This window comes from Arvicanthis niloticus, chromosome 1 (assembly GCF_011762505.2).
Source record: "Arvicanthis niloticus isolate mArvNil1 chromosome 1, mArvNil1.pat.X, whole genome shotgun sequence".
Lineage (NCBI taxonomy): Eukaryota > Metazoa > Chordata > Mammalia > Rodentia > Muridae > Arvicanthis > Arvicanthis niloticus.
In genome coordinates this window covers 33078067-33101040 of record NC_047658.1, presented here as the reverse complement: position 1 = coordinate 33101040, position 22974 = coordinate 33078067, and the positions used below count along the sequence as shown (strand labels likewise).

Sequence of the window (22974 nt, the reverse complement as noted above, 5' to 3'; positions counted from 1 at the left end):
TACCCAGGAACTCCCTATTCCATCTCCCCTCCCACTGCTTCTATAAGGGTGTGCCCCACACATCCAGCCACTTCTCCCTCCCCATATTCGAATTCCCCACACTGTGACATCTAGCCTTCATGGAAACAAGGAACTCCTCCCCCACCAATGCCTGGCAAGGCCATCCTCTACTGCATATAGAACTGGAGCCCTCCATGCAGGTAACCAGGCTGGCTGATTAGACCCTGGGAGGTTGGTGGGTTGTATTTGATATGCTGCTCTTCCCATGGGGCCAAAGGATCCTTCAGCTCCTTTAATCTTCTCTCTACCTCCTTTATTGGGGATCTTATGATCAGTACAATGGTTAGCTGCCAACATCCGCCTCTGTGTATGTCAGATTATGGCAGAATCTCTCAGAAGAAAGGTATATCAGGCTCTTGTATCCTGGCATCCACAAAGTGTCTGTGTTTATTGACTACACCTGGAATGGATCCCCAGGAAGGGCAGACTCCAGATGGCCCCTCCTCAAGTTTCTGTTCCACATATCGTCTTTGTATTTGCTTCCTTGAGTATTTTGTTACTCCTAAAAAGGACCAAAGTATCTATACTTTGGTCTTCATCTTTTCTCTTGAGCTTCATGTAGTCTGTGAGTTGTACGTTGGGTATTATGAGCTTTTGGGTTAATATCCACTTATCAGTGAGTGCATACAATATGTGTTCTTTTGTAATTAGGTTCCCTTACTCAGGATAATACTTTCTAGTTCCATCCATTTGTCTAAGAATTTCATGAATCTATTCTTTCTATTAGCTGAGTAGTACTCCATTGTATAAATGTCCAAAGTTTCTGTATCCTTTGTTCTGTTGAAGGACATCTAGATTCTTTCCAGCTTCTGGCTATTCTAAATAAGACTGCTATGAACATAGTGGACTATGTGTCTTTATTATGTTTTTGGAGCATTTTGGGAGTATGTGTCCAGGAGTGGCATAACTGGGTCCTCAGGTAATACTATCTCCAATTTTCTGAGGTATCAACAGACTGATTTCCAGAATGGTTGAACCAGTTAGCTATCCCAACAACAATCAAGGAGTTTTCCTCTTTCTCCACATCCTCACCAGTATCTGCTATCCCATGAGGTTTTGATCTTAGCAATTTTGACTACTGTGAAGTGGAATCTCAGGGTTGTTTTAATTTGCATTTCCCTGCTGACTAAGGATGTTAAATATTTCTTTCAGTGCTTTTAGATCATTGGGTTTCTTCAGTTGAATATTCATTTAGAATAAAATAAAAACCAGGATAGCAAAAATTATTCTCAACAATAAAAGACGTTCTGGGGAAATCACCATCATGACCTCAAGCTGTACTACAGAGCAGTAGTGATAAAAAGTATACGATGTTGGTACAGAGACAGGCAAGAAGTATTAAAATAGAAACTGAAAACCCAGAAATGAGATCCTACTTACCTGTGGTCATTTGATCTTGGACAAAGGTTCTAAAACCATCCAGTTGAAAAAAGACAGCATTTTCAAAAATGTTGCTGGTTCACTGGAAGTCCAGCATGTAGAAGAATGCAAATTGGTCCATTCTTATCTCTTTGTACAAAGCTCAAGTCCAAGTGGATCAAGGATCTCCATATAAAACTGATATACTGAACTAATAGAAGAAAATGTGGGGAAGAGCCTTGAAACATGGGCACAAGGGATATATTCCTGAATAGGACACCAATGGCTTATGCCCTAAGATCAAGAATTGACAACTTAGACCTCATAAAATTGAAAAGCTTCTATAAGTCAAAGGACACTGTCAATAGGACAAAATGGCAACCTAAAAATTGGGAAAAGATCTTTACTGATCCTACATCTGATAGAGGACTCATATCTAATATATAAAGAACTCAAGAAATTAGACTCCAGAAAATCAAATAACGCTATTAAAAAACTAGGGTACTGAGCTAAACAAAAGAATTCTTAATTTAGGAATACTGAAACTTAGACTGAATAAGGCACCTAATGTTTTATTTCTGCCATCAGTATTTTTTTGATCTTCTGTAGTGGGTCAAGATCACATGATATTCAGAATTGTATAGAACCCAATAACAAAGAAGCATGCTTTTGTTACAAATTGATTCTGTTTGCAATTCTTGGTCCAATTATTAAAATAAATTACATAATATTTATGCTAAGTATAAGGATGCCAGTTCCTGTTTACTAACAATTGTCAATGAATCAACTAACATTTTTTGTTCAGATTAAAAGTCGATTTAGTTTCAGAGAGGAACCAATGAATATATTATACATAATACATATATATATAATACATATGTATATATACATATATATTACTTATGTACTCTTTGAACAAAAACTGCATCTAGAAGTGGTTTTATCTCCTCCCACTTAAGTATCAAAGACAAATGTCCTCTTATGATTGCATTGCTTTCTTTTTTTGATAGGCTGTCCCACCTACCTCTCAAATGGGAACTAACTAGTCATTCAACATTCAAAAAGTAAGACATTGGGACTATTATTATTTCTATGATTAATGAAAACAAGTGACAGCGAAAAGTATAGTCACATAATTTTTCTGTCTGCTGTTTTATACAAGTAAAATCAAAATAATACTAAATAGCTCTCAGTTCTAAAAGATTATTATATTTTTGTTTTATGCATAAGAAAATTCCAGAATTTATATTTCTTTACATAACTTCTCTTTAGTATGGTAAAATTTCTCTTCTCTTATACTGCCTTTCAACTTTATGGAACTTTTTAAAATTATATTTTTATTAAATGTGCTATTTATTTACATGAATTTTTCTCCTTAATTTAGTTGATATTGTTGCCATGAAATAGACAAGCCCTAATGTAATAGAAATGAAAGGATTGTCTTAGTAAGGTTTCCATTGTTGTGAAGAGACATTGTTACAAAGTTACCTCTTATAAAGGACAATATTTAATTGGAACTGCCTTACAGACTTATATACTCACTCCATTATCATCAAAGCAGAATTTTAAGGCTCCAGACAGGCACAATGTAGGAGGAGGTGACAGTTCTACAGCTCTTGCTCTGAAAAACCACCAGAAGAAAACTGGCATCACCAGGTAGCAGAAAACAAAGTTGCTCAAAGTACACCACACAGTAACACCCTTCCTTTAAAAAAGCCACACCTCCTAGTGGTATCACTCTGTGCACAAAATATATTTATGACATTTACTCCATTGCCCATATAGTATTGTTCAAACACATAATTCTATCGGGGCCATACCAGGCAAAGAATGAGGCAAAACCTACTTAAACCAACTTTTCAACCCCATATTCTATATCAGTCTACCAATGTTTTGAGTCTAAAATTCAAAGTCTATTCTGAAATTTATGAAAGTTCTTAAATTGATCCCCTAATAAGTCAAAATCAAAATGCAGATCACATACTTCCACCCTATCATGGCACAAGATATTTATTACCATTCTAAACTATCATAGTGAGGAAATGCTGGACCAGAGAAATACCAAAAAGTAGCTGAGAGAACTCCAAACTCTGCACCTTTACATACAATATCAAATCACTCATCAGCACTCCAACTGCTTTCATCCTTGTTAACTACTGTTAAAGCTATGGTATTCAGCAGCAACATACTCTTGTTCATTTTGCTGGTTCCATTGTTAGCAGTTATCCCAGAAAGATATCCCATAGCTCTGTCATCTCTAACATCTTGAGGTACCAGGGGCAACTTTAACTTCACAGTTTCTTGTTTCAATGGGATATACACAAATATTATGGACTCCATCAAATGGCAAGGATCAATTCTTAAGCTCTGCTTTCTATAGTGTTCTAGGCTCTGGATAATGCCACTTCAACACTGCTTTTCTTAGTGACAATCACATGGCATTGGCTTTTTTGAAACACTGGAGTCTTTTCTGCAATTCAGATCCACAGATAGTCTCTCATAGACACTCTTCTCGGTAGCAAAACCTCACCTTCTTTACATGAGCTCTTCGGAGTCTTTATCCATCAATTACAACTGAGTCTATATCTTCCGAATAGTTTTTTTTCATGTCCTTTTGCAGTGCAAATGCTTCAGATATTCTCAATAACTCTTCAGAGATTCCGATACAGAGAGACAAAAAATATGGTGGTGCTTATGGACAAAGTAAGCCTGCTACTCTATGCTGGTATCAGAACCTTCAGAGGAGGGTCAAAATTCTGTCTCAGCTGAGGACCCTGTAGTATGGAAGCTGTAGCTTTGTAGCCATGGTGGAAGATGCTCAAGTGGTGTGACAGAGATACTTAGAGACACAGGGTTTTGCTGGTGATGTTGGCCAGAGCTTCCACCTCATTCTCCTTTGCATTAGGCAAGAGGACCTGAGATTGTTCTTATCCGTTTTATTTTTGTTCTGCCATATTTGATTGAGAAGTACCCTCATTCTTTTGGCAAGGTTGTGCTGGCGCTGGTGGAGAAGGTTGATGTGTTGGAGCTCATGGCATGTGCTGTGTCCCTCTAGAGCAGCTCAGATATCATCCTGAAGGCCATGGAGTTAGGGGAGTGCCCAGGAAGCACTTGATAGCAAAGGGCATGTTTTGTCTCCAGGCAAGGCTTGAGAGGAAAAGCATCCCTGATGTGGAAGGGCAGGGACCAGAGGTTGGCAAGCGCAGGAGTGTTGAGGGCGCCTGTGTGGTCTGACCATGCCCCCCCCCCCAAAAGAAACAGCAAGCCCATCATCCATCCTGGTTTGCATGGGTCCCAGTGTAATGGCGGCATGTGCTCTCTGCTGTCTTCCCAGGGTCGCATACATTGTCCAGCATGGGCCATGGGTGACTTCCTTGAGGGGAAATGGCCCACCACATAGGATGCGGTTTGACAGTGGCTGAATGAAGCTCCAGTGACCTGGTTTGGTCTTCCTGAAAGTCCTGAGAGCGCCAGAGGTCAAAGGTAAGGAACTCAGAAATGGCCCGAGGACTCAAGGTGCTCAGGTCTTGGTGGAGCTGGGAGGAGCTGCCATCCCTGCATCCTGTCCATTCGGGACATGCAGCAGGCTCAGGGCCTCCTGGTGCTCCCAGGTTTGGGGCTTAGGCCCATTCTTCCCTGGTAATGGATGGGCAATATCTTGCAATTCCTTGCTCTCCCCAAAGCCTGAGCACTCCAGACTACCCAGATCCTCTCTGTGCATGGCACTCCATCGTGCTTGGATCTATGATGATTCCCAGTCAAACATTCCTTGGAAAATCTGAACAAAATGAGTGAAAACTCACTACCGCTTCTGTCATCGGGACTGAGGTCCGGCACCTTGGGTCACCCAGGTCCTCTGGGTGTCAGACACAGGCTTGCCAAGCACTCTATTGGCCTTGCCTTCCTCAGGCTCTAGCCAGACTCTCTACAGATGGGCCTGTGCTTTGCCTACTCTGACAGAAACCATGGCCTAGAACAAAGCAGCCCCCTTTGCTCTAGTGGCATCTTCAGTGGCTGTTGAGGAATGGCTTGGCAGAGACTGAGTAGAAAGTCCTGCCAGCTCCAAGGTGTGGCCTGCAGCCCAAGTGCAGAGTAGACTGTGAGGCAGAAGTAGATGCATGCAAGTGTGTTCAGGCTACCCAGATGCTTTGACATGAACAACCCTGCTGTGTTGCTCCACAGAGTGACTATGGAAAGCTGGCTGCAGGTCCAATGTGGCCAGATGCCTTAGCATGTCTCAGGGACTGTATGACAGTAATGTAATCAGGTGGTTACCAAGAAGACTCTGTGTCTCATGCAGCAAGCTGGATTCCTGGGCCAGTGGCTTGGAAAGAGAACAGAGTTTGATAGGGGAAGGGAAAGGCCAAAGTCTGAGATAGAGTTGGGGAAAAACAGACATAGAGAAGAGAGAGACAGAGAGAGAGAGAGAGAGAGAGAGAGAGAGAGAGAGAGAGAGAGAGAGAGGAGGGAGATAGTGGAAGAGGGAGAAGGAGAGAGAAAGAGAGAGAAACAAAGGTAGAGACAGAGAGAAAGTTAGAGAAGAAGAAGAAAGAGACTGAGAGACAGAGATCCCGATACAGAGAGACAAAACAAATCTGGTGGTGCTTATGGACAAAGTAAGCCTGCTACTCCTATGCTGGTTATCAGAACCTTCAGAGGAGGTCAAATTCTGTCTCATGCTAGGACCCTGTAGTATGGAAGCATGTAGCTTTGTAGCCATGGTGGAAGATGCTCAAGTGGTGTGCAGAGATACTTAGAGACACAGGGTTTTGCTGGTGATGTTGGCCAGAGCTTCCACCTCATTCTCCTTTGCATTAGGCAAGAGGACCTGAGATTGTTCTTATCCGTTTTATTTTTGTTCTGCCATATTTGATTGAGAAGTACCCTCATTCTTTTGGCAAGGTTGTGCTGGGCGCTGGTGGAGAAGGTTGATGTGTTGGAGCTCCTGGCATGTGCTGTGTCCCTCTAGAGCAGCTCAGATATCATCCTGAAGGCCATGGAGTTAGGGGGAGTGCCCAGGAAGCACTTGATAGCAAAGGGCATGTTTTGTCTCCAGGCAAGGCTTGAGAGGAAAAGCATCCCTGATGTGGAAGGGGCAGGGCCCAGAGGTTGGCAAGAGCAGGAGTGTTGAGGGGCGCCTGTGTGGTCTGACCATGCCAAAAGAAACAGGCAAGCCATCATCCATCCTGGTTTGCATGGGTCCCAGTGTAATGGCGGCATGTGCTCTCTGCTGTCTTCCCAGGGTCGCATACATTGTCCAGCATGGGCCATGGGTGACTTCCTTGAGGGGAAATGGCCCCACCACATAGGATGCGGTTTGACAGTGGCTGAATGAAGCTCCAGTGACCTGGTTTGGTCTTCCTGAAAGTCCTGAGAGCGCCAGAGGTCAAAGGTAAGGAACTCAGAAATGGCCCCGAGGACTCAAGGTGCTCAGGGTCTTGGTGGAGCTGGGAGGAGCTGCCATCCCTGCATCCTGTCCATTCGGGACATGCAGCAGGCTCAGGGCCTCCTGGTGCTCCCAGGTTTGGGGCTTAGGCCCATTCTTCCCTGGTAATGGATGGGCAATATCTTGCAATTCCTTGCTCTCCCCAAAGCCTGAGCACTCCAGACTACCCAGATCCTCTCTGGGCATGGCACTCCATCGTGCTTGGATCTATGATGATTCCCAGTCAAACATTCCTTGGAAAATCTGAACAAAATGAGTGAAAACTCACTACCGCTTCTGTCATCGGGACTGAGGTCCGGCACCTTGGTCCACCCAGGTCCTCTGGCGTCAGACACAGGCTTGCCAAGCACTCTATTGGCCTTGCCTTCCTCAGGCTCTAGCCAGACTCTCTACAGATGGGCCTGTGCTTTGCCTACTCTGACAGAAACCATGGCCTAGAACAAAGCAGCCCCCTTTGCTCTAGTGGCATCTTCAGTGGTTGTTGAGGAATGGCTTGGCAGAGACTGAGTAGAAAGTCCTGCCAGCTCCAAGGTGTGGCCTGAGCCCAAGTGCAGAGTAGACTGTGAGGCAGAAGGTAGATGCATGCCAAGTGTGCTCAGGCTACCAGATGCTTTGACATGAACAACCCCTGCTGTGTTGCTCCACAGAGTGACTATGGAAAGCTGGCTGCAGGTCCAATGTGGCCAGATGCCTTAGCATGTCTCAGGGACTGTATGACAGTAATGTAATCAGGTGGTTACCAAGAGACTCTGTGTCTCATGCAGCAAGCTGGATTCCTGGGCCAGTGGCTTGGAAAGAGAACAGAGTTTGATAGGGGAAGGGAAAGGCCAAAGTCTGAGATAGAGTTGGGGAAAAAACAGACATAGAGAAGAGAGAGAGAGAGAGAGAGAGAGAAGAGTATAGGAGAGAGAGAGAGAGACCGAGAGAGAGAGAGAGAGAGGAGGGAGATAGTGGAAGAGGGAGAAGGAGAGAGAAAGAGAGAGAAACAAAGGTAGAGACAGAGAGAAATTAGAGAAGAAGAAGAAAGAGACTGAGAGACAGAGATCCAGATACAGAGAGACAAAACAAATCTGGTGGTGCTTATGGACAAAGTAAGCCTGCTACTCCTATGCTGGTTATCAGACCTTCAGAGGAGGTCAAATTCTGTCTCATGCTAGGACCCTGTAGTATGGAAGCATGTAGCTTTGTAGCCATGGTGGAAGATGCTCAAGTGGTGTGCAGAGATACTTAGAGACACAGGGTTTTGCTGGTGATGTTGGCCAGAGGTTCCACCTCATTCTCCTTTGCATTAGGCAAGAGGACCTGAGATTGTTCTTATCCGTTTTATTTTGTTCTGCCATATTTGATTGAGAAGTACCCTCATTCTTTTGGCAAGGTTTGTGCTGGGCGCTGGTGGAGAAGGTTGATGTGTTGGAGCTCCTGGCATGTGCTGTGTCCCTCTAGAGCAGCTCAGATATCATCCTGAGGCCATGGAGTTAGGGGAGTGCCCAGGAAGCACTTGATAGCAAAGGGCATGTTTTGTCTCCAGGCAAGGCTTGAGAGGAAAAGCATCCCTGATGTGGAAGGGCAGGGCCCAGAGGTTGGCAAGAGCAGGAGTGTTGAGGGCGCCTGTGTGGTCTGACCATGCCAAAAGAAACAGCAAGCCCATCATCCATCCTGGTTTGCATGGGTCCCAGTGTAATGGCGGCATGTGCTCTCTGCTGTCTTCCCAGGGTCGCATACATTGTCCAGCATGGGCCATGGGTGACTTCCTTGAGGGGAAATGGCCCCACCACATAGGATGCGGTTTGACAGTGGCTGAATGAAGCTCCAGTGACCTGGTTTGGTCTTCCTGAAAGTCCTGATGAGCGCCAGAGGTCAAAGGTAAGGAACTCAGAATGGCCCGAGGACTCAAGGTGCTCAGGTCTTGGTGGAGCTGGGAGGAGCTGCCATCCCTGCATCCTGTCCATTCGGGACATGCAGCAGCTCAGGGCCTCCTGGTGCCTCCCAGGTTTGGGGCTTAGGCCCATTCTTCCCTGGTAATGGATGGGCAATATCTTGCAATTCCTTGCTCTCCCCAAAGCCTGAGCACTCCAGACTACCCAGATCCTCTCTGTGCATGGCACTCCCATCGTGCTTGGATCTATGATGATTCCCAGTCAAACATTCCTTGGAAAATCTGAACAAAATGAGTGAAAACTCACTACCACTTCTGTCATCGGGACTGAGGTCCGGCACCTTGGGTCACCCAGGTCCTCTGGGCGTCAGACACAGGCTTGCCAAGCACTCTATTGGCCTTGCCTTCCTCAGGCTCTAGCCAGCCTCTCTACAGATGGGCCTGTGCTTTGCCTACTCTGACAGAAACCATGGCCTAGAACAAAGCAGCCCCCTTTGCTCTAGTGGCATCTTCAGTGGCTTGTTGAGGAATGGCTTGGCAGAGACTGAGTAGAAAGTCCTGCCAGCTCCAAGGTGTGGCCTGCAGCCCAAGTGCAGAGTAGACTGTGAGGCAGTAGTAGATGCATGCAAGTGTGTTCAGGCTACCCAGATGCTTTGACATGAACAACCCTGCTGTGTTGCTCCACAGAGTGACTATGGAAAGCTGGCTGCAGGTCCAATGTGGCCAGATGCCTTAGCATGTCTCAGGGACTGTATGACAGTAATGTAATCAGGTGGTTACCAAGAAGACTCTGTGTCTCATGCAGGCAAGCTGATTCCTGGGCCAGTGGCTTGGAAAGAGAACAGAGTTTGATAGGGGAAGGGAAAGGCCAAAGTCTGAGATAGAGTTGGGGAAAAAACAGACATAGAGAAGAGAGAGACAGAGAGAGAGAGAGAGAGAGAGAGAGAGAGAGAGAGAGAGAGAGAGAGAGATAGAGAGAGAGAGAGAGAGAGAGAGGAGGGAGGATAGTGGAAGAGGGAGAAGGAGAGAGAAAGAGAGAGAAACAAAGGTAGAGACAGAGAGAAAGTTAGAGAAGAAGAAGAAAGAGACTGAGAGACAGAGATCCCGATACAGAGAGACAAAACAAAATCTGGTGGTGCTTATGGACAAAGTAAGCCTGCTACTCCTAGCTGGTTATCAGAACCTTCAGAGGAGGTCAAATTCTGTCTCATGCTAGGACCCTGTAGTATGGAAGCATGTAGCTTTGTAGCCATGGTGGAAGATGCTCAAGTGGTGTGCAGAGATACTTAGAGACACAGGGTTTTGCTGGTGATAGTTGGCCAGAGGTTCCACCTCATTCTCCTTTGCATAGGCAAGAGGACCTGAGATTGTTCTTATCCGTTTTATTTTTGTTCTGCCATATTTGATTGAGAAGTACCCTCATTCTTTTGGCAAGGTTGTGCTGGGCGCTGGTGGAGAAGGTTGATGTGTTGGAGCTCCTGGCATGTGCTGTGTCCCTCTAGAGCAGCTCAGATATCATCCGAAGGCCATGGAGTTAGGGGAGTGCCCAGGAAGCACTTGATAGCAAAGGGCATGTTTTGTCTCCAGGCAAGGCTTGAGAGGAAAAGCATCCCTGATGTGGAAGGGCAGGGCCCAGAGGTTGGCAAGAGCAGGAGTGTTGAGGGCGCCTGTGTGGTCTGACCATGCCAAAAGAAACAGCAAGCCCATCATCCATCCTGGTTTGCATGGGTCCCAGTGTAATGGCGGCATGTGCTCTCTGCTGTCTTCCCAGGGTCGCATACATTGTCCAGCATGGGCCATGGGTGACTTCCTTGAGGGGAAATGGCCCCACCACATAGGATGCGGTTTGACAGTGGCTGAATGAAGCTCCAGTGACCTGGTTTGGTCTTCCTGAAAGTCCTGAGAGCGCCAGAGATCAAAGGTAAGGAACTCAGAAATGGCCCGAGGACTCAAGGTGCTCAGGTCTTGGTGGATCTGGGAGGAGCTGACATCCCTGCATCCTGTCCATTCGGGACATGCAGCAGGCTCAGGGCCTCCTGGTGCTCCCAGGTTTGGGTCTTGGGCCCATTCTTCCCTGGTAATGGATGGGCAATATCTTGCAATTCCTTGCTCTCCCCAAAGCCTGAGCACTCCAGACTACCCAGATCCTCTCTGTGCATGGCACTCCATCGTGCTTGGATCTATGATGATTCCCAGTCAAACATTCCTTGGAAAATCTGAACAAAATGAGTGAAAACTCACTACCGCTTCTGTCATCGGGACTGAGGTCCGGCACCTTGGGTCACCCAGGTCCTCTGGGCGTCAGACACAGGCTTGCCAAGCACTCTATTGGCCTTGCCTTCCTCAGGCTCTAGCCAGACTCTCTACAGATGGGCCTGTGCTTGCCTACTCTGACAGAAACCATGGCCTAGAACAAAGCAAGCCCCCTTTGCTCTTGTGGCATCTTCAGTGGCTGTTGAGGAATGGCTTGGCAGAGACTGAGTAGAAAGTCCTGCCAGCTCCAAGGTGTGGCCTGCAGCCCAAGTGCAGAGTAGACTGTGAGGCAGAAGTAGATGCATGCAAGTGTGTTCAGGCTACCCAGATGCTTTGACATGAACAACCCTGCTGTGTTGCTCCACAGAGTGACTATGGAAAGCTGGCTGCAGGTCCAATGTGGCCAGATGCCTTAGCATGTCTCAGGGACTGTATGACAGTAATGTAATCAGGTGGTTACCAAGAAGACTCTGTGTCTCATGCAGCAAGCTGGATTCCTGGGCCAGTGGCTTGGAAAGAGAACAGAGTTTGATAGGGGAAGGGAAAGGCCAAAGTCTGAGATAGAGTTGGGGAAAAACAGACATAGAGAAGAGAGAGACAGAGAGAGAGAGAGAGAGAGAGAGAGGAGAGATGAGAGAGAGAGATGAGAGAGAGAGAGAGAGAGGGAGGGAGATAGTGGAAGAGGGAGAAGGAGAGAGAAAGAGAGAGAAACAAAGGTAGAGACAGAGAGAAAGTTAGAGAAGAAGAAGAAAGAGACTGAGAGACAGAGATCCCGATACAGAGAGACAAAACAAATCTGGTGGTGCTTATGGACAAAGTAAGCCTGCTACTCCTATGCTGGTTATCAGAACCTTCAGAGGAGGTCAAATTCTGTCTCATGCTAGGACCCTGTAGTATGGAAGCATGTAGCTTTGTAGCCATGGTGGAAGATGCTCAAGTGGTGTGCAGAGATACTTAGAGACACAGGGTTTTGCTGGTGATGTTGGCCAGAGCTTCCACCTCATTCTCCTTTGCATTAGGCAAGAGGACCTGAGATTGTTCTTATCCGTTTTATTTTTGTTCTGCCATATTTGATTGAGAAGTACCCTCATTCTTTTGGCAAGGTTGTGCTGGGCGCTGGTGGAGAAGGTTGATGTGTTGGAGCTCCTGGCATGTGCTGTGTCCCTCTAGAGCAGCTCAGATATCATCCTGAAGGCCATGGAGTTAGGGGAGTGCCCAGGAAGCACTTGATAGCAAAGGGCATGTTTTGTCTCCAGGCAAGGCTTGAGAGGAAAAGCATCCCTGATGTGGAAGGGCAGGGCCCAGAGGTTGGCAAGAGCAGGAGTGTTGAGGGCGCCTGTGTGGTCTGACCATGCCAAAAGAAACAGCAAGCCCATCATCCATCCTGGTTTGCATGGGTCCCAGTGTAATGGCGGCATGTGCTCTCTGCTGTCTTCCCAGGGTCGCATACATTGTCCAGCATGGGCCATGGGTGACTTCCTTGAGGGGAAATGGCCCCACCACATAGGATGCGGTTTGACAGTGGCTGAATGAAGCTCCAGTGACCTGGTTTGGTCTTCCTGAAAGTCCTGAGAGCGCCAGAGGTCAAGGTAAGGAACTCAGAAATGGCCCGAGGACTCAAGGTGCTCAGGTCTTGGTGGAGCTGGGAGGAGCTGCCATCCCTGCATCCTGTCCATTCGGGACATGCAGCAGGCTCAGGGCCTCCTGGTGCTCCCAGGTTTGGGGCTTAGGCCCATTCTTCCCTGGTAATGGATGGGCAATATCTTGCAATTCCTTGCTCTCCCCAAAGCCTGAGCACTCCAGACTACCCAGATCCTCTCTGTGCATGGCACTCCATCGTGCTTGGATCTATGATGATTCCCAGTCAAACATTCCTTGGAAAATCTGAACAAAATGAGTGAAAACTCACTACCGCTTCTGTCATCGGGACTGAGGTCCGGCACCTTGGGTCACCCAGGTCCTCTGGGCGTCAGACACAGGCTTGCCAAGCACTCTATTGGCCTTGCCTTCCTCAGGCTCTAGCCAGACTCTCTACAGATGGGCCTGTGCTTTGCCTACTCTGACAGAAACCATGGCCTAGAACAAAGCAGCCCCCTTTGCTCTAGTGGCATCTTCAGTGGCTGTTGAGGAATGGCTTGGCAGAGACTGAGTAGAAAGTCCTGCCAGCTCCAAGGTGTGGCCTGCAGCCCAAGTGCAGAGTAGACTGTGAGGCAGAAGTAGATGCATGCAAGTGTGTTCAGGCTACCCAGATGCTTTGACATGAACAACCCTGCTGTGTTGCTCCACAGAGTGACTATGGAAAGCTGGCTGCAGGTCCAATGTGGCCAGATGCCTTAGCATGTCTCAGGGACTGTATGACAGTAATGTAATCAGGTGGTTACCAAGAAGACTCTGTGTCTCATGCAGCAAGCTGGATTCCTGGGCCAGTGGCTTGGAAAGAGAACAGAGTTTGATAGGGGAAGGGAAAGGCCAAAGTCTGAGATAGAGTTGGGGAAAAACAGACATAGAGAAGAGAGAGACAGAGAGAGAGAGAGAGAGAGAGAGAGAGAGAGAGAGAGAGAGAGAGAGAGAGAGAGAGAGAGGAGGGAGATAGTGGAAGAGGGAGAAGGAGAGAGAAAGAGAGAGAAACAAAGGTAGAGACAGAGAGAAAGTTAGAGAAGAAGAAGAAAGAGACTGAGAGACAGAGATCCCGATACAGAGAGACAAAACAAATCTGGTGGTGCTTATGGACAAAGTAAGCCTGCTACTCCTATGCTGGTTATCAGAACCTTCAGAGGAGGTCAAATTCTGTCTCATGCTAGGACCCTGTAGTATGGAAGCATGTAGCTTTGTAGCCATGGTGGAAGATGCTCAAGTGGTGTGCAGAGATACTTAGAGACACAGGGTTTTGCTGGTGATGTTGGCCAGAGCTTCCACCTCATTCTCCTTTGCATTAGGCAAGAGGACCTGAGATTGTTCTTATCCGTTTTATTTTTGTTCTGCCATATTTGATTGAGAAGTACCCTCATTCTTTTGGCAAGGTTGTGCTGGGCACTGGTGGAGAAGGTTGATGTGTTGGAGCTCCTGGCATGTGCTGTGTCCCTCTAGAGCAGCTCAGATATCATCCTGAAGGCCATGGAGTTAGAGGAGTGCCCAGGAAGCACTTGATAGCAAAGGGCATGTTTTGTCTCCAGGCAAGGCTTGAGAGGAAAAGCATCCCTGATGTGGAAGGGCAGGGCCCAGAGGTTGGCAAGAGCAGGAGTGTTGAGGGCGCCTGTGTGGTCTGACCATGCCAAAAGAAACAGCAAGCCCATCATCCATCCTGGTTTGCATGGGTCCCAGTGTAATGGCGGCATGTGCTCTCTGCTGTCTTCCCAGGGTCGCATACATTGTCCAGCATGGGCCATGGGTGACTTCCTTGAGGGGAAATGGCCCCACCACATAGGATGCGGTTTGACAGTGGCTGAATGAAGCTCCAGTGACCTGGTTTGGTCTTCCTGAAAGTCCTGAGAGCGCCAGAGGTCAAAGGTAAGGAACTCAGAAATGGCCCGAGGACTCAAGGTGCTCAGGTCTTGGTGGAGCTGGGAGGAGCTGCCATCCCTGCATCCTGTCCATTCGGGACATGCAGCAGGCTCAGGGCCTCCTGGTGCTCCCAGGTTTGGGGCTTAGGCCCATTCTTCCCTGGTAATGGATGGGCAATATCTTGCAATTCCTTGCTCTCCCCAAAGCCTGAGCACTCCAGACTACCCAGATCCTCTCTGTGCATGGCACTCCATCGTGCTTGGATCTATGATGATTCCCAGTCAAACATTCCTTGGAAAATCTGAACAAAATGAGTGAAAACTCACTACCGCTTCTGTCATCGGGACTGAGGTCCGGCACCTTGGGTCACCCAGGTCCTCTGGGCGTCAGACACAGGCTTGCCAAGCACTCTATTGGCCTTGCCTTCCTCAGGCTCTAGCCAGACTCTCTACAGATGGGCCTGTGCTTTGCCTACTCTGACAGAAACCATGGCCTAGAACAAAGCAGCCCCCTTTGCTCTAGTGGCATCTTCAGTGGCTGTTGAGGAATGGCTTGGCAGAGACTGAGTAGAAAGTCCTGCCAGCTCCAAGGTGTGGCCTGCAGCCCAAGTGCAGAGTAGACTGTGAGGCAGAAGTAGATGCATGCAAGTGTGTTCAGGCTACCCAGATGCTTTGACATGAACAACCCTGCTGTGTTGCTCCACAGAGTGACTATGGAAAGCTGGCTGCAGGTCCAATGTGGCCAGATGCCTTAGCATGTCTCAGGGACTGTATGACAGTAATGTAATCAGGTGGTTACCAAGAAGACTCTGTGTCTCATGCAGCAAGCTGGATTCCTGGGCCAGTGGCTTGGAAAGAGAACAGAGTTTGATAGGGGAAGGGAAAGGCCAAAGTCTGAGATAGAGTTGGGGAAAAACAGACATAGAGAAGAGAGAGACAGAGAGAGAGAGAGAGAGAGAGAGAGAGAGAGAGAGAGAGAGAGAGAGAGAGAGGAGGGAGATAGTGGAAGAGGGAGAAGGAGAGAGAAAGAGAGAGAAACAAAGGTAGAGACAGAGAGAAATTTAGAGAAGAAGAAGAAAGAGACTGAGAGACAGAGATCCCGATACAGAGAGACAAAACAAATCTGGTGGTGCTTATGGACAAAGTAAGCCTGCTACTCCTATGCTGGTTATCAGAACCTTCAGAGGAGGTCAAATTCTGTCTCATGCTAGGACCCTGTAGTATGGAAGCATGTAGCTTTGTAGCCATGGTGGAAGATGCTCAAGTGGTGTGCAGAGATACTTAGAGACACAGGGTTTTGCTGGTGATGTTGGCCAGAGGTTCCACCTCATTCTCCTTTGCATTAGGCAAGAGGACCTGAGATTGTTCTTATCCGTTTTATTTTTGTTCTGCCATATTTGATTGAGAAGTACCCTCATTCTTTTGGCAAGGTTGTGCTGGGCGCTGGTGGAGAAGGTTGATGTGTTGGAGCTCCTGGCATGTGCTGTGTCCCTCTAGAGCAGCTCAGATATCATCCTGAAGGCCATGGAGTTAGGGGAGTGCCCAGGAAGCACTTGATAGCAAAGGGCATGTTTTGTCTCCAGGCAAGGCTTGAGAGGAAAAGCATCCCTGATGTGGAAGGGCAGGGCCCAGAGGTTGGCAAGAGCAGGAGTGTTGAGGGCGCCTGTGTGGTCTGACCATGCCAAAAGAAACAGCAAGCCCATCATCCATCCTGGTTTGCATGGGTCCCAGTGTAATGGCGGCATGTGCTCTCTGCTGTCTTCCCAGGGTCGCATACATTGTCCAGCATGGGCCATGGGTGACTTCCTTGAGGGGAAATGGCCCCACCACATAGGATGCGGTTTGACAGTGGCTGAATGAAGCTCCAGTGACCTGGTTTGGTCTTCCTGAAAGTCCTGAGAGTGCCAGAGGTCAAAGGTAAGGAACTCAGAAATGGCCCGAGGACTCAAGGTGCTCAGGTCTTGGTGGAGCTGGGAGGAGCTGCCATCCCTGCATCCTGTCCATTCGGGACATGCAGCAGGCTCAGGGCCTCCTGGTGCTCCCAGGTTTGGGGCTTAGGCCCATTCTTCCCTGGTAATGGATGGGCAATATCTTGCAATTCCTTGCTCTCCCCAAAGCCTGAGCACTCCAGACTACCCAGATCCTCTCTGTGCATGGCACTCCATCGTGCTTGGATCTATGATGATTCCCAGTCAAACATTCCTTGGAAAATCTGAACAAATGAGTGAAAACTCACTACCGCTTCTGTCATCGGGACTGAGGTCCGGCACCTTGGGTCACCCAGGTCCTCTGGGCGTCAGACACAGGCTTGCCAAGCACTCTATTGGCCTTGCCTTCCTCAGGCTCTAGCCAGACTCTCTACAGATGGGCCTGTGCTTTGCCTACTCTGACAGAAACCATGGCCTAGAACAAAGCAGCCCCCTTTGCTCTAGTGGCATCTTCAGTGGCTGTTGAGGAATGGCTTGGCAGAGACTGAGTAGAAAGTCCTGCCAGCTCCAAGGTGTGGCCTGCAGCCCAAGTGCAGAGTAGACTGTGAGGCAGAAGTAGATGCATGCAAGTGTGTTCAGGCTACCCAGATGCTTTGACATGAACAACCCTGCTGTGTTGCTCCACAGAGTGACTATGGAAAGCTGGCTGCAGGTCCAATGTGGCCAGATGCCTTAGCATGTCTCAGGGACTGTATGACAGTAATGTAATCAGGTGGTTACCAAGAAGACTCTGTGTCTCATGCAGCAAGCTGGATTCCTGGGCCAGTGGCTTGGAAAGAGAACAGAGTTTGATAGGGGAAGGGAAAGGCCAAAGTCTGAGATAGAGTTGGGGAAAAACAGACATAGAGAAGAGAGAGACAGAGAGAGAGAGAGAGAGAGAGAGAGAGAGAGAGAGAGAGAGAGAGAGAGAGAGAGAGAGGAGGGAGATAGTGGAAGAGAGAGAAGGAGAGAGAAAGAGAGAGAAACAAAGGTAGAGACAGAGAGAAAGTTAGAGAAGAAGAAGAAAGAGACTGAGAGACAGAGATCCCGATACAGAGAGACAAAACAAATCTGGTGGTGCTTATGGACAAAGTAAGCCTGCTACTCCTATGCTGGTTATCAGAACCTTCAGAGGAGGTCAAATTCTGTCTCATGCTAGGACCCTGTAGTATGGAAGCATGTAGCTTTGTAGCCATGGTGGAAGATGCTCAAGTGGTGTGCAGAGATACTTAGAGACACAGGGTTTTGCTGGTGATGTTGGCCAGAGGCTTCCACCTCATTCTCCTTTGCATTAGGCAAGAGGACCTGAGATTGTTCTTATCCGTTTTATTTTTGTTCTGCCATATTTGATTGAGAAGTACCCTCATTCTTTTGGCAAGGTTGTGCTGGGCGCTGGTGGAGAAGGTTGATGTGTTGGAGCTCCTGGCATGTGCTGTGTCCCTCTAGAGCAGCTCAGATATCATCCTGAAGGCCATGGAGTTAGGGGAGTGCCCAGGAAGCACTTGATAGCAAAGGGCATGTTTTGTCTCCAGGCAAGGCTTGAGAGGAAAAGCATCCCTGATGTGGAAGGGCAGGGCCCAGAGGTTGGCAAGAGCAGGAGTGTTGAGGGCGCCTGTGTGGTCTGACCATGCCAAAAGAAACAGCAAGCCCATCATCCATCCTGGTTTGCATGGGTCCCAGTGTAATGGCGGCATGTGCTCTCTGCTGTCTTCCCAGGGTCGCATACATTGTCCAGCATGGGCCATGGGTGACTTCCTTGAGGGGAAATGGCCCCACCACATAGGATGCGGTTTGACAGTGGCTGAATGAAGCTCCAGTGACCTGGTTTGGTCTTCCTGAAAGTCCTGAGAGTGCCAGAGGTCAAAGGTAAGGAACTCAGAAATGGCCCGAGGACTCAAGGTGCTCAGGTCTTGGTGGAGCTGGGAGGAGCTGCCATCCCTGCATCCTGTCCATTCGGGACATGCAGCAGGCTCAGGGCCTCCTGGTGCTCCCAGGTTTGGGGCTTAGGCCCATTCTTCCCTGGTAATGGATGGGCAATATCTTGCAATTCCTTGCTCTCCCCAAAGCCTGAGCACTCCAGACTACCCAGATCCTCTCTGTGCATGGCACTCCATCGTGCTTGGATCTATGATGATTCCCAGTCAAACATTCCTTGGAAAATCTGAACAAAATGAGTGAAAACTCACTACCGCTTCTGTCATCGGGACTGAGGTCCGGCACCTTGGGTCACCCAGGTCCTCTGGGCGTCAGACACAGGCTTGCCAAGCACTCTATTGGCCTTGCCTTCCTCAGGCTCTAGCCAGACTCTCTACAGATGGGCCTGTGCTTTGCCTACTCTGACAGAAACCATGGCCTAGAACAAAGCAGCCCCCTTTGCTCTAGTGGCATCTTCAGTGGCTGTTGAGGAATGGCTTGGCAGAGACTGAGTAGAAAGTCCTGCCAGCTCCAAGGTGTGGCCTGCAGCCCAAGTGCAGAGTAGACTGTGAGGCAGAAGTAGATGCATGCAAGTGTGTTCAGGCTACCCAGATGCTTTGACATGAACAACCCTGCTGTGTTGCTCCACAGAGTGACTATGGAAAGCTGGCTGCAGGTCCAATGTGGCCAGATGCCTTAGCATGTCTCAGGGACTGTATGACAGTAATGTAATCAGGTGGTTACCAAGAAGACTCTGTGTCTCATGCAGCAAGCTGGATTCCTGGGCCAGTGGCTTGGAAAGAGAACAGAGTTTGATAGGGGAAGGGAAAGGCCAAAGTCTGAGATAGAGTTGGGGAAAAACAGACATAGAGAAGAGAGAGACAGAGAGAGAGAGAGAGAGAGAGAGAGAGAGAGAGAGAGAGAGAGAGAGAGAGAGGAGGGAGATAGTGGAAGAGGGAGAAGGAGAGAGAAAGAGAGAGAAACAAAGGTAGAGACAGAGAGAAAGTTAGAGAAGAAGAAGAAAGAGACTGAGAGACAGAGATCCCGATACAGAGAGACAAAACAAATCTGGTGGTGCTTATGGACAAAGTAAGCCTGCTACTCCTATGCTGGTTATCAGAACCTTCAGAGGAGGTCAAATTCTGTCTCATGCTAGGACCCTGTAGTATGGAAGCATGTAGCTTTGTAGCCATGGTGGAAGATGCTCAAGTGGTGTGCAGAGATAATTAGAGACACAGGGTTTTGCTGGTGATGTTGGCCAGAGCTTCCACCTCATTCTCCTTTGCATTAGGCAAGAGGACCTGAGATTGTTCTTATCCGTTTTATTTTTGTTCTGCCATATTTGATTGAGAAGTACCCTCATTCTTTTGGCAAGGTTGTGCTGGGCGCTGGTGGAGAAGGTTGATGTGTTGGAGCTCCTGGCATGTGCTGTGTCCCTCTAGAGCAGCTCAGATATCATCCTGAAGGCCATGGAGTTAGGGGAGTGCCCAGGAAGCACTTGATAGCAAAGGGCATGTTTTGTCTCCAGGCAAGGCTTGAGAGGAAAAGCATCCCTGATGTGGAAGGGCAGGGCCCAGAGGTTGGCAAGAGCAGGAGTGTTGAGGGCGCCTGTGTGGTCTGACCATGCCAAAAGAAACAGCAAGCCCATCATCCATCCTGGTTTGCATGGGTCCCAGTGTAATGGCGGCATGTGCTCTCTGCTGTCTTCCCAGGGTCGCATACATTGTCCAGCATGGGCCATGGGTGACTTCCTTGAGGGGAAATGGCCCCACCACATAGGATGCGGTTTGACAGTGGCTGAATGAAGCTCCAGTGACCTGGTTTGGTCTTCCTGAAAGTCCTGAGAGTGCCAGAGGTCAAAGGTAAGGAACTCAGAAATGGCCCGAGGACTCAAGGTGCTCAGGTCTTGGTGGAGCTGGGAGGAGCTGCCATCCCTGCATCCTGTCCATTCGGGACATGCAGCAGGCTCAGGGCCTCCTGGTGCTCCCAGGTTTGGGGCTTAGGCCCATTCTTCCCTGGTAATGGATGGGCAATATCTTGCAATTCCTTGCTCTCCCCAAAGCCTGAGCACTCCAGACTACCCAGATCCTCTCTGTGCATGGCACTCCATCGTGCTTGGATCTATGATGATTCCCAGTCAAACATTCCTTGGAAAATCTGAACAAAATGAGTGAAAACTCACTACCGCTTCTGTCATCGGGACTGAGGTCCGGCACCTTGGGTCACCCAGGTCCTCTGGGCGTCAGACACAGGCTTGCCAAGCACTCTATTGGCCTTGCCTTCCTCAGGCTCTAGCCAGACTCTCTACAGATGGGCCTGTGCTTTGCCTACTCTGACAGAAACCATGGCCTAGAACAAAGCAGCCCCCTTTGCTCTAGTGGCATCTTCAGTGGCTGTTGAGGAATGGCTTGGCAGAGACTGAGTAGAAAGTCCTGCCAGCTCCAAGGTGTGGCCTGCAGCCCAAGTGCAGAGTAGACTGTGAGGCAGAAGTAGATGCATGCAAGTGTGTTCAGGCTACCCAGATGCTTTGACATGAACAACCCTGCTGTGTTGCTCCACAGAGTGACTATGGAAAGCTGGCTGCAGGTCCAATGTGGCCAGATGCCTTAGCATGTCTCAGGGACTGTATGACAGTAATGTAATCAGGTGGTTACCAAGAAGACTCTGTGTCTCATGCAGCAAGCTGGATTCCTGGGCCAGTGGCTTGGAAAGAGAACAGAGTTTGATAGGGGAAGGGAAAGGCCAAAGTCTGAGATAGAGTTGGGGAAAAACAGACATAGAGAAGAGAGAGACAGAGAGAGAGAGAGAGAGAGAGAGAGAGAGAGAGAGAGAGAGAGAGAGAGAGAGAGAGAGAGAGGAGGGAGATAGTGGAAGAGGGAGAAGGAGAGAGAAAGAGAGAGAAACAAAGGTAGAGACAGAGAGAAATTTAGAGAAGAAGAAGAAAGAGACTGAGAGACAGAGATCCCGATACAGAGAGACAAAACAAATCTGGTGGTGCTTATGGACAAAGTAAGCCTGCTACTCCTATGCTGGTTATCAGAACCTTCAGAGGAGGTCAAATTCTGTCTCATGCTAGGACCCTGTAGTATGGAAGCATGTAGCTTTGTAGCCATGGTGGAAGATGCTCAAGTGGTGTGCAGAGATACTTAGAGACACAGGGTTTTGCTGGTGATGTTGGCCAGAGCTTCCACCTCATTCTCCTTTGCATTAGGCAAGAGGACCTGAGATTGTTCTTATCCGTTTTATTTTTGTTCTGCCATATTTGATTGAGAAGTACCCTCATTCTTTTGGCAAGGTTGTGCTGGGCGCTGGTGGAGAAGGTTGATGTGTTGGAGCTCCTGGCATGTGCTGTGTCCCTCTAGAGCAGCTCAGATATCATCCTGAAGGCCATGGAGTTAGGGGAGTGCCCAGGAAGCACTTGATAGCAAAGGGCATGTTTTGTCTCCAGGCAAGGCTTGAGAGGAAAAGCATCCCTGATGTGGAAGGGCAGGGCCCAGAGGTTGGCAAGAGCAGGAGTGTTGAGGGCGCCTGTGTGGTCTGACCATGCCAAAAGAAACAGCAAGCCCATCATCCATCCTGGTTTGCATGGGTCCCAGTGTAATGGCGGCATGTGCTCTCTGCTGTCTTCCCAGGGTCGCATACATCGTCCAGCATGGGCCATGGGTGACTTCCTTGAGGGGAAATGGCCCCACCACATAGGATGCGGTTTGACAGTGGCTGAATGAAGCTCCAGTGACCTGGTTTGGTCTTCCTGAAAGTCCTGAGAGTGCCAGAGGTCAAAGGTAAGGAACTCAGAAATGGCCCGAGGACTCAAGGTGCTCAGGTCTTGGTGGAGCTGGGAGGAGCTGCCATCCCTGCATCCTGTCCATTCGGGACATGCAGCAGGCTCAGGGCCTCCTGGTGCTCCCAGGTTTGGGGCTTAGGCCCATTCTTCCCTGGTAATGGATGGGCAATATCTTGCAATTCCTTGCTCTCCCCAAAGCCTGAGCACTCCAGACTACCCAGATCCTCTCTGTGCATGGCACTCCATCGTGCTTGGATCTATGATGATTCCCAGTCAAACATTCCTTGGAAAATCTGAACAAAATGAGTGAAAACTCACTACCGCTTCTGTCATCGGGACTGAGGTCCGGCACCTTGGGTCACCCAGGTCCTCTGGGCGTCAGACACAGGCTTGCCAAGCACTCTATTGGCCTTGCCTTCCTCAGGCTCTAGCCAGACTCTCTACAGATGGGCCTGTGCTTTGCCTACTCTGACAGAAACCATGGCCTAGAACAAAGCAGCCCCCTTTGCTCTAGTGGCATCTTCAGTGGCTGTTGAGGAATGGCTTGGCAGAGACTGAGTAGAAAGTCCTGCCAGCTCCAAGGTGTGGCCTGCAGCCCAAGTGCAGAGTAGACTGTGAGGCAGAAGTAGATGCATGCAAGTGTGTTCAGGCTACCCAGATGCTTTGACATGAACAACCCTGCTGTGTTGCTCCACAGAGTGACTATGGAAAGCTGGCTGCAGGTCCAATGTGGCCAGATGCCTTAGCATGTCTCAGGGACTGTATGACAGTAATGTAATCAGGTGGTTACCAAGAAGACTCTGTGTCTCATGCAG

The 22974-nt window shown here is 48.7% G+C and overlaps 10 non-coding genes across 10 annotated transcripts; all 10 read left to right on the top strand.

Moving 5' to 3' along the window:
- The first annotated feature begins 5157 nt into the window (after window positions 1–5157).
- Window positions 5158–5251, top strand: LOC117700985 (small nucleolar RNA SNORD116). Its single transcript, XR_004605611.1, has one exon. It is a non-coding gene; the product is annotated as a small nucleolar RNA SNORD116 (small nucleolar RNA).
- A 1817-nt stretch (window positions 5252–7068) lies between these two features.
- On the top strand, window positions 7069–7162 carry LOC117700980 (small nucleolar RNA SNORD116). The gene has a single exon (XR_004605609.1). It is a non-coding gene; the product is annotated as a small nucleolar RNA SNORD116 (small nucleolar RNA).
- Window positions 7163–8983: 1821 nt separating this feature from the next.
- Window positions 8984–9077, top strand: LOC117701080 (small nucleolar RNA SNORD116). Its single transcript, XR_004605627.1, has one exon. It is a non-coding gene; the product is annotated as a small nucleolar RNA SNORD116 (small nucleolar RNA).
- A 1840-nt stretch (window positions 9078–10917) lies between these two features.
- On the top strand, window positions 10918–11011 carry LOC117700976 (small nucleolar RNA SNORD116). Its single transcript, XR_004605607.1, has one exon. It is a non-coding gene; the product is annotated as a small nucleolar RNA SNORD116 (small nucleolar RNA).
- Window positions 11012–12838: 1827 nt separating this feature from the next.
- On the top strand, window positions 12839–12932 carry LOC117700972 (small nucleolar RNA SNORD116). Its single transcript, XR_004605606.1, has one exon. It is a non-coding gene; the product is annotated as a small nucleolar RNA SNORD116 (small nucleolar RNA).
- Window positions 12933–14756: 1824 nt separating this feature from the next.
- LOC117700962 (small nucleolar RNA SNORD116) lies at window positions 14757–14850 on the top strand. The gene has a single exon (XR_004605605.1). It is a non-coding gene; the product is annotated as a small nucleolar RNA SNORD116 (small nucleolar RNA).
- Window positions 14851–16666: 1816 nt separating this feature from the next.
- On the top strand, window positions 16667–16759 carry LOC117701186 (small nucleolar RNA SNORD116). The gene has a single exon (XR_004605649.1). It is a non-coding gene; the product is annotated as a small nucleolar RNA SNORD116 (small nucleolar RNA).
- A 1823-nt stretch (window positions 16760–18582) lies between these two features.
- LOC117700955 (small nucleolar RNA SNORD116) lies at window positions 18583–18676 on the top strand. Its single transcript, XR_004605604.1, has one exon. It is a non-coding gene; the product is annotated as a small nucleolar RNA SNORD116 (small nucleolar RNA).
- A 1816-nt stretch (window positions 18677–20492) lies between these two features.
- Window positions 20493–20586, top strand: LOC117700950 (small nucleolar RNA SNORD116). Its single transcript, XR_004605603.1, has one exon. It is a non-coding gene; the product is annotated as a small nucleolar RNA SNORD116 (small nucleolar RNA).
- A 1826-nt stretch (window positions 20587–22412) lies between these two features.
- LOC117700947 (small nucleolar RNA SNORD116) lies at window positions 22413–22506 on the top strand. Its single transcript, XR_004605602.1, has one exon. It is a non-coding gene; the product is annotated as a small nucleolar RNA SNORD116 (small nucleolar RNA).
- The last annotated feature ends 468 nt before the right edge of the window (window positions 22507–22974 follow it).